General features: G+C 34.5%; 1 non-coding gene across 1 annotated transcript; it reads left to right on the top strand.

Annotated features, from left to right (window-relative positions):
* Positions 1-12,789: 12,789 nt before the first annotated feature.
* LOC130984034 (small nucleolar RNA R71) lies at positions 12,790-12,893 on the top strand. The gene has a single exon (XR_009087994.1). It is a non-coding gene; the product is annotated as a small nucleolar RNA R71 (small nucleolar RNA).
* Positions 12,894-14,014: the final 1,121 nt, after the last annotated feature.

Raw genomic sequence — 14,014 nt, 5'->3', positions numbered from 1 at the left:
AATCTTCGGAATTAAAAGTAGAAATAAAAAAGATGGACAAGAAAATAATCAGAACCAAAAAGTTTCTACAACAAATTAAAACCATAAAATCAGCAAAAACCGTTAGACAAAATAGTAAAAATAAACGCATTCATTATGTTAGAAGGATGCATTATTTGCATATACAAAGCATGAGACAACTTTATGAGATAGAATCAAGAATACATGTATATAACGTTCAAAGAATGGATGGCAATCCCCAACCTACTAACCTTGTACAAGAACCTCAACCTTTACAAGATCCTTCTTTATTAGAACAAGCTCAACCTATACAAGCTCAACCTTTACAAGTGGTATATATATATATATATATATATATATATATATATATATATATATATATATATATATATATATATACTAGTAAAAATGTTATTAGAAGGATTTGAACTTGGGTCTTTTATCTTATAATAATACCTTTATCCACTCAGCCATTTGTCTCTTTAATTATATATGTGTATTTTGTATCAATATTATTCATAAATTTATTATTTTATATTTTATAATTTTAAAAATTAAATTATATCTTAAATTTAATTATTATTTAAAAAAAATAGGCCTATTGACAGGCTTCAGGCCAGGCCAGATTTAACAACAGGCCAGGCTCAGTACTCATTAAAAAGCCTATATCAGGCTACAGGCCAGGCTAAGGCCAATATACTCTATTACAGGCCTGGCCTGTTAAGAGTAAAGCCTGGCCTGGCCTGGCCTGTTTCCATCCCTAGCTACAATTGATGAGGAAAATTGGCCAAGGTGGCTTCACCAAGGCTCGAAGTGAAGGCCAACTCAAAGGCAAAGGAGCGCTACATTATCTTCACTCACAGAGCGCTATGAAGCTTAGCACAACGCTTAGTTTGGAAGCCTGGGACAAGGCAAGGGAGCACTACATTATCTTTCTTCACTGAGCGCTCACTTGGAAGTGTCACCAAGTCACTCCTGACCCATGCCATTAACCAAATGCATCCGGATCCACTGTCATTCAAATCCAAAGCAAGTAAGGTCTAATTGGCATCACTCAAAGGCACAAGAATTAGTTAGATTAGGAGTTTCATTTAATTGTAATTTGTTTAGAATTTCATTTTCATTTTTGTAAAAATCCTATAAAAAGGCATTTGTTCCATTTTTAGAGAAGGCTGGCTCCGTTAGAGAGCATTAAGAGTAGGGTAGAAGGCTCTGGTAGAGACCTTAGCTTTCTTTTTCTCTTCTGCAATTTTACATTTCTGTTACAATTGAATTCAAGTTGGCTTATGCAAATTTTCAATTTCTGAAATTTTCTTGGACTGAAATTGCTTCCTCACCAACTTCCTCTTCCCCATGACTCAAATTATAACACGGAGGTTGTGAGAAGTCTACCTCCATATCTCTCTCAAGCTCAATGGGAAGAGGTTCATCAAGATCATTAAGGGAATTGACCAAGGAGGACAAAAAATTATCAATGATGTAACCCTCATCTTGATCAATCTCCCTCATATCTTCATTTACCTCTTCCGGTGTAATTATCTCGCCTTCCTACTCTTATTACGCTTCAAACCTTAGCTCCTCTTCATCCACTTGACATTCCATGTTCTCCTCTTCTCTACGCCCTTCAATTGCTCCTTCACACTCTTCAAGAGGAGTGCCTTGATCGGCTGAGCTTAGTAAAACCAAGTGGTTCACCGCTTCGGCTATGGTAGCCATGAATTGTCCTTATGTCCTCCGGAATCCTTCTTGATCTTGGAGAAAGGCTTGAAGGTCTTGTTGCTCTTGGTTCAATGGTTGGAGAACTTCACAATTAGATAAGAGGGAAGGTTCATTGGTTGGGAAGAAGGTTGGATATGTGGGAGCTGATTCAGGTTGGTGAGTATCTTGAGGTGGTATGTGAGAAGGTGGATGGTAATAGGGGTGAGGTATTTGAGAATATGGTGACTGAGGATTATGTTGGGGGTATGGGTTATAGGCATATGGTGGTGAACGTATGTAATTATTGTGGAATTCACCATATCCTTGGTTTGGGTATGCATTTTGGGGAGGGTTTTGTTCATTGTAGTATAGGGGAGGTTGCTCCTTCCAGAATTGATGCTCCAATCCCATGATGCAATCCAAAATTGAAGTTATCAAGCCCTACAAAATGATCACAACCATACTCCAAACCAAGAGGGTGATAACTCATAGAGAAAATTGAAAATAAAAACTAAAGACATCAATTAACAAAAGAAACAAAATCCTAATTACTAACAAAAACAATTAAACAACCCAAAAAGTATCTATTCACACTATTCACATATTCACAACAACCAAAATATAGCACTCATTGCACTAGCTCCCCAGCAACGGCGCCAAAAACTTGATAGAGAAGGATTTGCACCGGTTTGGATTTTTCCACTTAAGATAACTTCCGTTGTAAGTATAGACCAAACCAGCAACCAACTCCCACCATCAAAGTTTAAAATTTTCTAATTCAAATTAACCAAGAGTAATTAAACCTCGAGTCATCTTCGCTAGGAACTAGTAACAACAAGAGCACAATTTTGGTTGTGGAAAGCAAATGGTGTTTTCAATAAAGAAGGAAGCAGTAAAGAGATAAAAGAACGATCAAAATTGCAATTAATAAACTAATGAAAGAACAAAAGAACTATGTATGTCATATGGACAAGTAATGCTCAAAATTAATGGAAATGTGGTTCAAAACATAAATGAAACCTTGACTTGGGATGAGTTATGAGATTCCTTCCTTGCCATATGTAACGACCAAATTTTCAGTATGTTTAGATCATACCGGAAACTGAGCGCTACCAACTTGTTTTCCTAATTATTATCTATTATTTATTATATGAGCCTGAATCGTTGTTAAGAGCATAGTTATTTTGTGAGGTACTTTTTTTTGAAAATGTTTGGGTTAGTAGACGGATCCATTCATAATCAATTCACAAGTGATAACAGATAAAACAGTTACAAACAACCACACATAAATACATTTCAAGCAATTGATAACATTCAGTGATCCAACCTTTATTAGAGTAAAGATCTTTAGTTAGAACGCCCCTAGATATAGCTAGATAGTAACTATATACATATATATACATACAACATCCCAGGCCCTGACCTGTTCAAGAAGTTCCTAAGCTGGCACCCAGGCTAGCCTAGACTCTATACTCACCTAGTCTCTCTAAACTACTAAAGTGAGGGAAAATACGTTTTAATTCTTCAAAGCTCAAGTCAGGTGGAACGTCATCAAAAGGTGGAAGGTCGTCTACTACTCCTCTGCACGATCATATGTCATTAAAGAGCATCTCTCAAGTACTTCATCGAGTGGCCACATAATAGCAACATCGTACGGAAGACATAGGCTAAAGTTTGTAGATAAGCGGTGTGTAGACATTGGCTAGCCTCACAATATATACATATAAATAGGTAACAGAGTTCACTCTAGACTCAGAAGACTACCTAGAGCGGAATCCTCTTTGCAGAACCATCATCAACGAACTACGGAAGGGTACTCTTGCTTCTATCTGAGGGGGAAGAGAGAGAGAAGGGGTAAAAACTGGGGAGTTCTTAGTAGGGCCGGGGTTATTAGTTAAGTTCATTGATTATGTGTTGTTTAGCAGATAAATAGCAGAATACAGAGAAAACAGAAAGCAAAACACAAATAAAAGACTACAAAAAAACAAAATACAGACACAGAGAATAGAATGCAAATAAATAGAGCATACATTCATTCAACAACCATAACAGAGGAAATGCACAACCAAGTATGATGCATGTCTAGCCCTAGTGCAGGTAATGAGCTCATTTGTCGGTTACATACCCGCTCCCGACGTTACCCAGCAACCTCTGTCTGGATAAGGCTTTCCTGTTGGCAATACCTACTGCAAGCAACCTTTGTCTTGCAGGGTATCCACTGCAAGCAACCTTTGTCTTGCAGGGCGGAACTTATTAGCCGATATACGCCCAACACACTCACTGTAAGCAACCTCTGTCTTATAGTAGCACAACACACTCACTGTAAGCAACCTTTGTCTTACATGAGCAACAACACACTCACTGTAAGAAACCTTTGTCTTACAGGAGCACACTGATCTCGATACCTCTGTAAGCAACCTCTGTCTTACAGTAAAGCATTATAGCAAGGTATCCTAGGAAAGCGTTCTCAGTGGTCATACCACCATCTATCTGACTGCCTCTCTGCAGTAGATTCTTACATAATCATTCTCATTATCATCATTCATTTTCATTCTCATTATTCATCATCACTTTCACATTCATATGCAGTACTCCTTTCTTTCTCTGTTCAATCAAGCTATACAAACTCTACAGCTTTTACTTTTACAACATCTTAACTCAAACCATTTCTCTGTATCAGATTACTTTTTTCTCTGTATCCCTTTAGTCTGCTCTGGTTACTCTTTTCTCTGTATCTCTTTACTTTTCTCTGGTTACTCTGTTCTATGTGTTTCTTTATTCTGCTTTGATTTCTCTGTTTAACGTATGTATTTAAAGCTTATGTAAATTTCGGTATGAATAGTTAGCCTGTCCCAAGTATAGGTTCATTAAGTCTATACTAAAACAATTTAACTATTCATATAATACCTAACCCTAGTCACAACTCAAGGACTAACTATGTTGCCCCAGTTCGTTCACTAATCTCTGTCTATTTTTCTGTCATTAAAACTTTACAGACTTTTCTTTGGTTTTTATCTTTTCTTTAACTTTTTATCTTTCTTTTATTTTTGCCTCACTAATATGTTATTACCACTCCCTAAGTATTTTATGAAGGTAATTATGAGATTCTACGCTTAAAGTTGTCTTTCTAAAACTTTTACAGAAAACTGCCTTTTTCGCATTATTTTATTATTTTTATTAAAATATTAATTTTAATTAAATATTATTATTTAATATTTTATTATTATTTATTATTTTATCATTAAATTTTCGAAAATTATCCTACTTTAACTTTTAATCTTTAAAATTTACTTTTCACTACTCGTAACTTTTAATATTTCTACTTTAACCATCCCAACTTTTGAAAATTACCAAATAACCTCCCAAACACCTAAAATTTTACTTCCTTGCCCTTTTCAACATCTAAAGCCTGTTCTTCCATGTTCTTCATCACACTCAAAGTGTTCTTCGTGTTCTTCGTAAATTCTTCAGATTCTTTCTCTGTTTTCACCCGTTTTTCAATTTTTTCAGCAACCGATTTTTACCAAAATTCATAATAAATTCCCAGCCACTAAAACTCCATCTTTTCCATGGAATTTTAACACAAATTGAACCCCAATTTAAGGCCTAGGGTTTCATTTTCCAGCTGCACTTAAGAACAGAAATTCATAGCTTGAATTTCATCAAATTTTCAACAAGAATCACTCATATAAATCATCAATTTCAAGCACAGCCAAACCATATCATAATTACACAACTCAAACACAATCAATCAAGATTAATTTCATCAAACCCTACCTGGTTTTGCTGCTCCAAATTCGGTTATACTTTCAGGTGGACCTTAAGCACTTTTTCCTCCTAAATCACATCATGAACAACTTTAAATCCAAAAACTCTCAACTGACCAAATCTAACTCAGCATGTTAGGAAGGGATTTATCACCTTAGAGTTGCTGGAAATTAATGTTTCTTGGCCCTCAAGTCAAGTTAAGCATGATTACTAAGGAAGAACATCAAGAAAACACATGTTTTGCATGGTTTTCCTTGAAAACCGAATTGAAGAGGGAGGGAGACAGCCTTCTCACCTTATTTCCAGCCTTGATATGTTATATGATTATGTAGAGGAAGAAGAGGGGATCATTTTGGTGAAATCGGAATTTTGATTTGAGTTTTAGTTCAGAAGAAATCAAACTTTGAAGATTAAGTATTCATGAAAGTTTTTCTCTTTTCTCTCTTGTTATTTTCGGCCAAAATGAAGAAATGAGACAGCCTTGGAGGTTTTGGGGGTGTAAGGTGAGTGGTGATTGGTTGGCTTGGAGGTGGATTAAAATAATATTAAAATATCTCAGGTGTATAACTACTAAAACTAGATGTATCGGAACACTTGTAAAAACATCTCTAAAAGTTATTTTCTGAGCTACTAGCATAAATGATACTAGTAACATATTTATTATGAGAATAAAACATGTATAATAAGGCCTTAGCATTGCTAAAGTCATCAAAGAGTGCTGGTGCTAAGCTGCACCAGTAAACTGTGAACCCGGTTAAACCGATTTTTTATTTTCAACTAAAACAGACCAAGTAACCTTATAATATCATTCAAGAATCTTCTAATACTACTATAATGATAATATTATACTATTATCTCTGTTCTCTCATGAATCAAGTCCGGTTCAAAAAATTGAGACTATTTACGGAAATCAGAATCAAAACTCCTAACCGATACGGTTCAAAAACTAGGTTCTTCGTGATTGTGTTATCGAGCTTGCCTCAAAAGAGGTTCTAGCTTAAGGGTGATGTAATGACAATGAGGATTGAAATGCTTGATGATATAGCAGAGGTTCTCCCCTTACTGATCTTCCGGAGAAATTCGTATTTTCAGAAAAGATCTTACATACTCGAAAAATGGGGTTGTTACACCATAACCACAACTATGATAATTATGATGCTTAGAAGGATAAGTCAATCCTTAACTTCGAAGGATAAGTCAAGTGAGAATAATTGTTATTAATCCACAAATCCTAGCTAACTTACTAATTACCTTAGTAAGAAGATAGCGTTAGTGGAAACAATAACAACTAACAACCCAAGAATTATCACTAAATGTCGGACATTATGGCTCTAGTAATCTATATACTCAGTTTCCCCAAGCCAAGGGGTGAAAATTTACCCCATAATTGAAATTGGCATTTAATCAAACACATGGAGGGCATAATCATAAAATATGGAAAAATTGGGAAAATGATGAAAACTATGAACCACAAAATGATCAAAATCAACAAAGGCAATCCAATAAATAAATAAAAACTATCAAACATCAAATTCATTAGCCAACACTCAAAATTGCAAAACCATATATATATATATGACAAAGGAAATTAAAATATATGAAAGTGTAGAACATGTAGTGTAATAAAAGAAGAAATTAGGAAATACTTACAATGGGATGGCAAAATCCAAAACCAAAATTGAACTATAAAATGCTACAAACCCTAATTAAACCTAAGGAAATTTGAGAGAAAACCTAAACTAAACTACCCTAAAACTATTCCTAAAATGTGTTGTATGAAGTATGGTATGGGTCTCCTCCCAATTGGTGTTGCTTCCCTCTTCATATATGTTTCAGCCACTTCAGAAATGGGCCAAAAAGCCCTCCAATTCGCGAGCCACGTGACCTTTTAATTAAGTCACGCGCTGGTACCTGTGTGTACGCACAGAGAGTTGTGCGTACGCATACATGGCTGTGTGCTTCTCCTTTGATTTCTTCATGTTTTCTCCCAAATGCATGCTTTTCTTCCACTCTTATCAAGCCATTCCAACCTATTGCACCTGAAATCACTCATCAAAACCATCAAAGCATCGAATAGAATGAAAGTGAGAAAAATTGATTAAATTAAGCACAAAATAGCATGTTTTCACAATTAGGCACAATTTAGAGAGAAAACACAAAAGTATGCTACTTTAATGATTAAATGTGAGTTTATGTGATGAAATCCACTCAAATCAAACCAAAATTTATCGTCAAATATAGACTCATCAACAGATTATCCTGCTCAGTCAAACATATCAAGTCAGCGACATTGTCCTTTTCTCTGGAATATGATTTATTTTTTTCAATCTTTATGATGCTAATGCATAAAATGAGTTAATAAAAATTAAGATCATGAATACAATTTATTGTTGCTATCAGATTCGCAAGGAAGGTTCTTCTCCCTCCTTTTCCTTTTTCTCGAGAATATTTCATTCTAATTCCTTCGATCTCTTCAATTACTGATCGAAAATTTCGCATGTAATTACCGATCGATTGTTTTAGGCTTTTGCATATAAGTATTCACAAACAATGATGCTAGTATTCATTCAAGTGGTGATGCTGCTTGCATTCAAAGTAACAAGGAATTAATCGAGAAAGGAAGTGATGCACAAGTTAGTTTTTCTGATATACAAATTATTGTTTTCTATTTTTGCTTCTGATCTTTACTTTAATTTATGACAAATCAAAAATAATACATGGCTTTATATAGTGAGTTTATTTCATCTTCGGCGGCAACAACAACAACAAATGAATTAATAATGGGCCTTAGCAATCATCACATCAATGAAGAGGCCACGTTGATCTATCCAACTCGGCACCATTAAAATTTATTTGTTTAATTAATTTAATTGGTCATATATATATATATATATACCAAAATACCAAAATATTCTTATAAATAATTTTAAATAGTCATATATATCTTTATAGTTATTTTTATTAAAGATCAAATAACTCTTTTTATTGATATGATTAAAATATTATTTAATAATTAAAAAATGAAAATCATATCTTAATTTAATAATTTTATAAAAGAAAGGCGAAAAACAAAACTAAATTTCCAGAAACAAATTAAAAATTTGTTCATTTTCTTTACCCATATCTTCCATATGTTTGAATATGTGATTAAGATTTGGTTTGGTAAAACTTTTATTTTTAAAAATTATAGTATCTATGTTTGGTAAATTAAATTAAAAATAATTTTAATATGTATAAATATATAACAATAATTATATTTAATAAAATAATTTTTAAAATTTAAAAATATTATAATAGATATTTATATAAAAATTAAATTTAGATATTAATTAAGTATACAAATTTATTAGACTTTTTAAATTTTGACAACGCTAAACCAACTTTTAAAAAGTTTTTTTTAGGCATCCTAACTTTTAAAAGTCCTAAGCATAAATATATCAACTTTTTAATTTATCAAATAGAAAATGAAATGCTTATATTTTTAAAAAGTATAAATACTTCTTCAAAAAAATATTACCAAATTAAGTCTAAATCTAAACCAAGGGTAAGATGAACCCTCACTAAATGGATGAGAAAGCTATGTGATTAAGTTTTGAATCCAAATGGCTGTATAAAAAGCATTAGATTTTTTGAAGCAATAATGTTAAAGAGACAAAAAGACTCAATTTTATCTTATTTATTATTAATTAATTTTAGTAATAATTAACGTATATTAAATAAAATAAATTTTGACTTTTTTTAATTTTTTATTACTAAATACTTTTATTTTTAAAAATGGGGTTATCTCGGGTGCTTGGACTGTTGGACATGGGGTTTCAATTTGACTTTTACTTTGTTGTTGGGTTGCTATAAAGAATTAAAATAAGGTTAATTTCATTACTATTGTTATGATGGATAATCAGAGATTAGTGGACTGGATTCGTTGAGTTTGTCCAATCGTTTAGAGGAGGAGGCCTCTGGTTGGGTTTGCGTTGAGAAGCCTCCGTCCGACTTGTGAGTATAAAGGAATGGGGGGTAGTACCTGCAAAGACACTCCAATACTTAATTTAGCAAGAGTCTGAGCAGGTTTAGAGAATATTGGAACTTAGAGATATCTGAGGGGTGTCAGTGTATTTATAGTGGTGAACCAATAACCACGGTTGGAGTAGTTCCACCTTTTAAGGTGGATAACCGTCCCTTTATCTTAGGAAAGTTGAGATATGGCTCCAGGAAGTGGGTTGAGAGATTTTAGGGGCAGTTACTTATTTGAATAAGTGTTATCTGTCAGCTAATCTTCGATTCCAACTTCCTCGGTGTGAAGTTTGTGAATCCGATTTTCTTGGAGGAGGTCGGTTACGTGTGGAGGCCAATTTATGAATTGGGCCCTTTTTATTTTATTGAGACTTGGACCTTTAGTGCTAGATCAGGGTATGAACAACAATGAATAACGAATATGCTGAATTTCTAATTTGTTTTCTGTAAATTATTTAGTTTGATTTTCTTTTCTATTTGGAGATTATTAGATTAGGATTTGATTTTAATTTTTTTATTACAAAAAAATATTTTGGTTAGAATAATAAAAAAAAGATTATTTAGTCTTTTAACAAAATAATCATAAGGATATATATGTCTATTTAAAATTATTTATAAGAATATTTTAGTATTTATATTGATACAATTTAAAAATAAATTAATAAATAAAAAATGATGACTAAGGAGACATAATTTATGTAGCGATTTTTTACTTGTTTATTTTTTTTATCGTACCTAATTCCTATAACAAAATCTTTTCCTTTTAAGGAAAATTTTTGACCCGTTACCATTTTGATCTAGCCATCAATCATGTACTTCTTGTTCTTTTGTATTAAAAATATTTTTCATTTAAGAGAGGTGAATGATTTATGGAATTATTTATAGCCTTAAGACATAGTTACTCAATACTAATGATCATGAGGTAGAGGCACAAAACATAAACACACATATAGCATAAAAATCAAAAAAATAGAAAAAATAAGAACAAGGAATGAGTCCACCTTAGTGATGGTGGCGCTTTCTTCTTGAAGAACCAATGGTGCTTTGAGCTCGTCTATGTCTCTTCCTTGCCTTTGTTGCATGATTCCTAGTGATTTTGGTGCTCCTATCCTTAGTTGCTCCCAATAGTTGTGTGGAGGAAAATTTATCCCTTGAGGTATCTCAGGGATCTCTTGATTTGTAGTCAAATGTTCTACTACTGAGCTATAAATCCTTTAGATGAGTCTTTCCATCACCCATGACTCAGAGGTGAAAGCTTTTGTCTTCCCTTTTCTCTTTTTTTTTTGAGGTTTCTCTGGCCTTAGGTGTCATCAATGGTTATGGAAAAACAAAAAAGCTATGCTTTTACCACACCAAACTTAGAAAATTGCTCGCCCTCGAGCAAGAGAAGAAAGAAAAGATGAAGAATAAGAAGAAGATATGGAGGAGATGGAGGGATGTGTGTATTCGGCTATATGGGTAGGATTGGGTGGGAAAGAGAATTTGAATTTTGAAGGTAGGTGGGGTGTATGGGGAAGAGTGGATAGATGTGAGTGGTGAATGAAAAACAGAAGGGATGACCATGAATGGAGAGAGAGAGGGTGAGGTAGGTGTGGATCCTATGGGGTCCACAGATCCTGAGGTGTCAAGGATTTACATCCCTGCACCAATTAGGCATGTAAAATGCCTTTGCATGCAATTCTGGCGTTTAAACGCCGAAGTGATGCATGTTCTGGGCGTTCAACGCCCATGTGCAGAATGTTTCTGGCGTTGAACGCCAGGTCCATGCTTGTTTCTGGCGTTCAGCGCCAGCTCTCCTCAGGGTGTATTCCTGGCATTTGAACGCCGGGATGTTGCTTGATTCTGGCATTCAACACCAGATCCATGCTCTGTTCTGGCATTGAATGCCAGCCAGATGCTCCTTACTAAACGCCAGTAAGTCCTTCCTCCAAGTTGTGATTTTTCTTCTACTGTTTTTGATTCTATTTTTAATTTTTGTATTTTTTTCGTGGCTCCACATGATCATGAACCTAATAAAACACAAAATAACAATAAAATAAAAATAAAATTAGATAAATAAAAATTGGGTTGCCTCCCAATAAGCGCTTCTTTAATGTCAATAGCTTAACAGTGAGCTCTCATGGAGCTTCACAGATGTTCAAAGCATTGTTGGGACCTCCTAACACCAAACTTAGAGTTTGAATGTGGGGGTTCAACACCAAACTTAGAGTTTGGTTGTGGCCTCCCAACACCAAACTTAGAGTTTGACTATGGGGGCTCTGTTTGACTCTGCATTGAGAGAAGCTGTTCATGCTGGCATTTAGCTTCATGATGGCTCCTAGATATTGAGTAACTTGCTCTCCAGTCACATCTTCATCCTCTTCAGAGGAAGAATAGTCTTCAGAGCTCATGAATGGCAGAAGGAGATTTAATGGAATCTCTATGGTCTCTATATGAGCCTTAGATTCCTTTAGGTCCTTAATAGGGAACTCCTTCTTACTTGAGAGACGTCCCATGAGGTCTTCCTCATTGGGATTCACGTCCTCCCCCTCCTCCTTGCATTCGGCCATATTGTCTATGTCAATGGCCTTGCACTCTCTCTTAGGATTCTCTTCAGTATTGCTTGGGAGAGTACTGGGAGGAGTTTCAGTGACCTTCTTGCTCAGCTGGCCTACTTGTGCCTCCAAATTTCTAATGGAGGATCTTGTCTCACTCATGAAACTTAAAGTGGCCTTTGACATATCAGAGACTAAGTTTGCTAAATTAGAGGGGCTCTGCTCAGAATTCTCTGTCTGTTGCTGAGAAGATGATGGAAAAGACTTGTTATTGCTGAGCCTGTTTCTTCCACCATTATTAAAGCCTTGTTGAGGCTTTTGTTGATCCTTCTATGAGAAATTTGGATGATTTCTCCATGATGAATTATAGGTGTTTCCATAAGGTTCACCCATGTAATTAACCTCTGCCATTGCAGGGTTCTCAGGATTATAAGCTTCTTCAGAGGCTGCCTCTTTAGTACTGTTGGATGCATTTTGCCATCCATTCAGACTTTGAGAAATCATGTTGACTTGCTGAGTCAACACTTTGTTCTGAGCCAATATGGCATTCAGAGCATCAATTTCAAGAACTCCCTTCCTTTGAGGCGTCCCACTATTCATGAAATTCCTCTCACAAGTGTACATGAATTGGTTATTTGCAACCATGTCAATAAGTTCTTGAGCTTCTGCAGGTGTTTTCTTTAGGTGAATGGATCCACCTGCAGAATGGTCCAATGACATTTTGGAAAACTCAGATAGACCACAATAGAATATATCTAATATAGTCCATTCTGAAAACATGTCAGAAGGACACTTTTTGGTCATCTGCTTGTATCTTTCCCAAGCTTCATAGAGGGATTCACCATCTTTTTGCTTGAAGGTTTGAACATCCACTCTAAGCTTGCTCAACTTTTGAGGAGGAAAGAATTTATCCAAGAAGGCCGTGACCAGCTTATCCCAGGAGTCCAGGCTACCTTTAGGTTGTGAGTCCAACCATGTTCTAGCTCTGTCTCTTATAGTAAAAGGAAAAAGCATGAGCCTGTAGACTTCAGGATCTACTCCATTCATCTTAACAGTCTCACAAATCTGCAAGAACTCAGTTAAAAACTGATAAGGATCTTCAGATGGAAGTCCATGAAACTTGCAGTTCTGTTGCATTAAAGCAACTAATTGAGGTTTCAGCTCAAAATTGTTTGCTCCAATGGCAGGAATTGAGATGCTTCTTCCATCAAACTTGGACGTGGGTTTAGTAAAATCACCAAGCATCCTCCTTGCATTATTGTTGTTGGGTTCGGCTGCCATCTCCTTCTCTTGTTCGAAAATTTCAGAAAGGTTGCCTCTGGATTGTTGTAATTTAGCTTCTCTTAGTTTTTCTTCAGAGTCCTTTCAGGTTCAGGATCAGCTTCAACAAAAGTGCCATTTTCCTTGTTCCTGCTCATATAAAAATAGAAGAAAAAAAATAAAAAGGAAGAGGAATCCTCTATATCTGGACAAAAAGGATCCTTATTATTAGTAGAAGAAGAAAGGAATAAGAGTGGAGAATCCAATCACAAGGGTGAGGATAGAGGCAGTGATTGGAGATGAAGAGAGGTGAAGAGAAGTCTTAGTAAATAAATAAATAAATAGAAGAAGAGAAGAGAGGGAGAATTCAAAAATAATTTTGAAAAAGTAGTTAATGATTTTTGAAAATTAAAGATAAGATATAATTAAAATTAAAATTTAAAACAATTAAAAAGAATTTTTGAAAAAGAGATGAGATATTTTCGAAAATTAAAGAGGGAAAAGTAGTTAGGTGGTTTTGAAAAAGATAAGAAACAAACAAAAAGTCAAATAGTTAGTTGAAAAAGATATTAAAATCAAATTTGAAAAGATAAGAAGATAAGAAGTTAGATAAGATATTTTGAAATCAAATTTTTGAAAAAATAAAATTTTAAAAAAGATATGATAAAAAGATAAGATAAGAAGATAGGATAAAAAGATAGGATTGAAAAAGATCTAATTTTTAAAATTAAAATTAATTACTT

The sequence above is a fragment of the Arachis stenosperma genome, chromosome 5, assembly GCF_014773155.1.
Source record: "Arachis stenosperma cultivar V10309 chromosome 5, arast.V10309.gnm1.PFL2, whole genome shotgun sequence".
In the NCBI taxonomy this organism is placed as follows: domain Eukaryota; kingdom Viridiplantae; phylum Streptophyta; class Magnoliopsida; order Fabales; family Fabaceae; genus Arachis; species Arachis stenosperma.
This window is presented reverse-complemented; position numbering and strand designations above follow the sequence as displayed.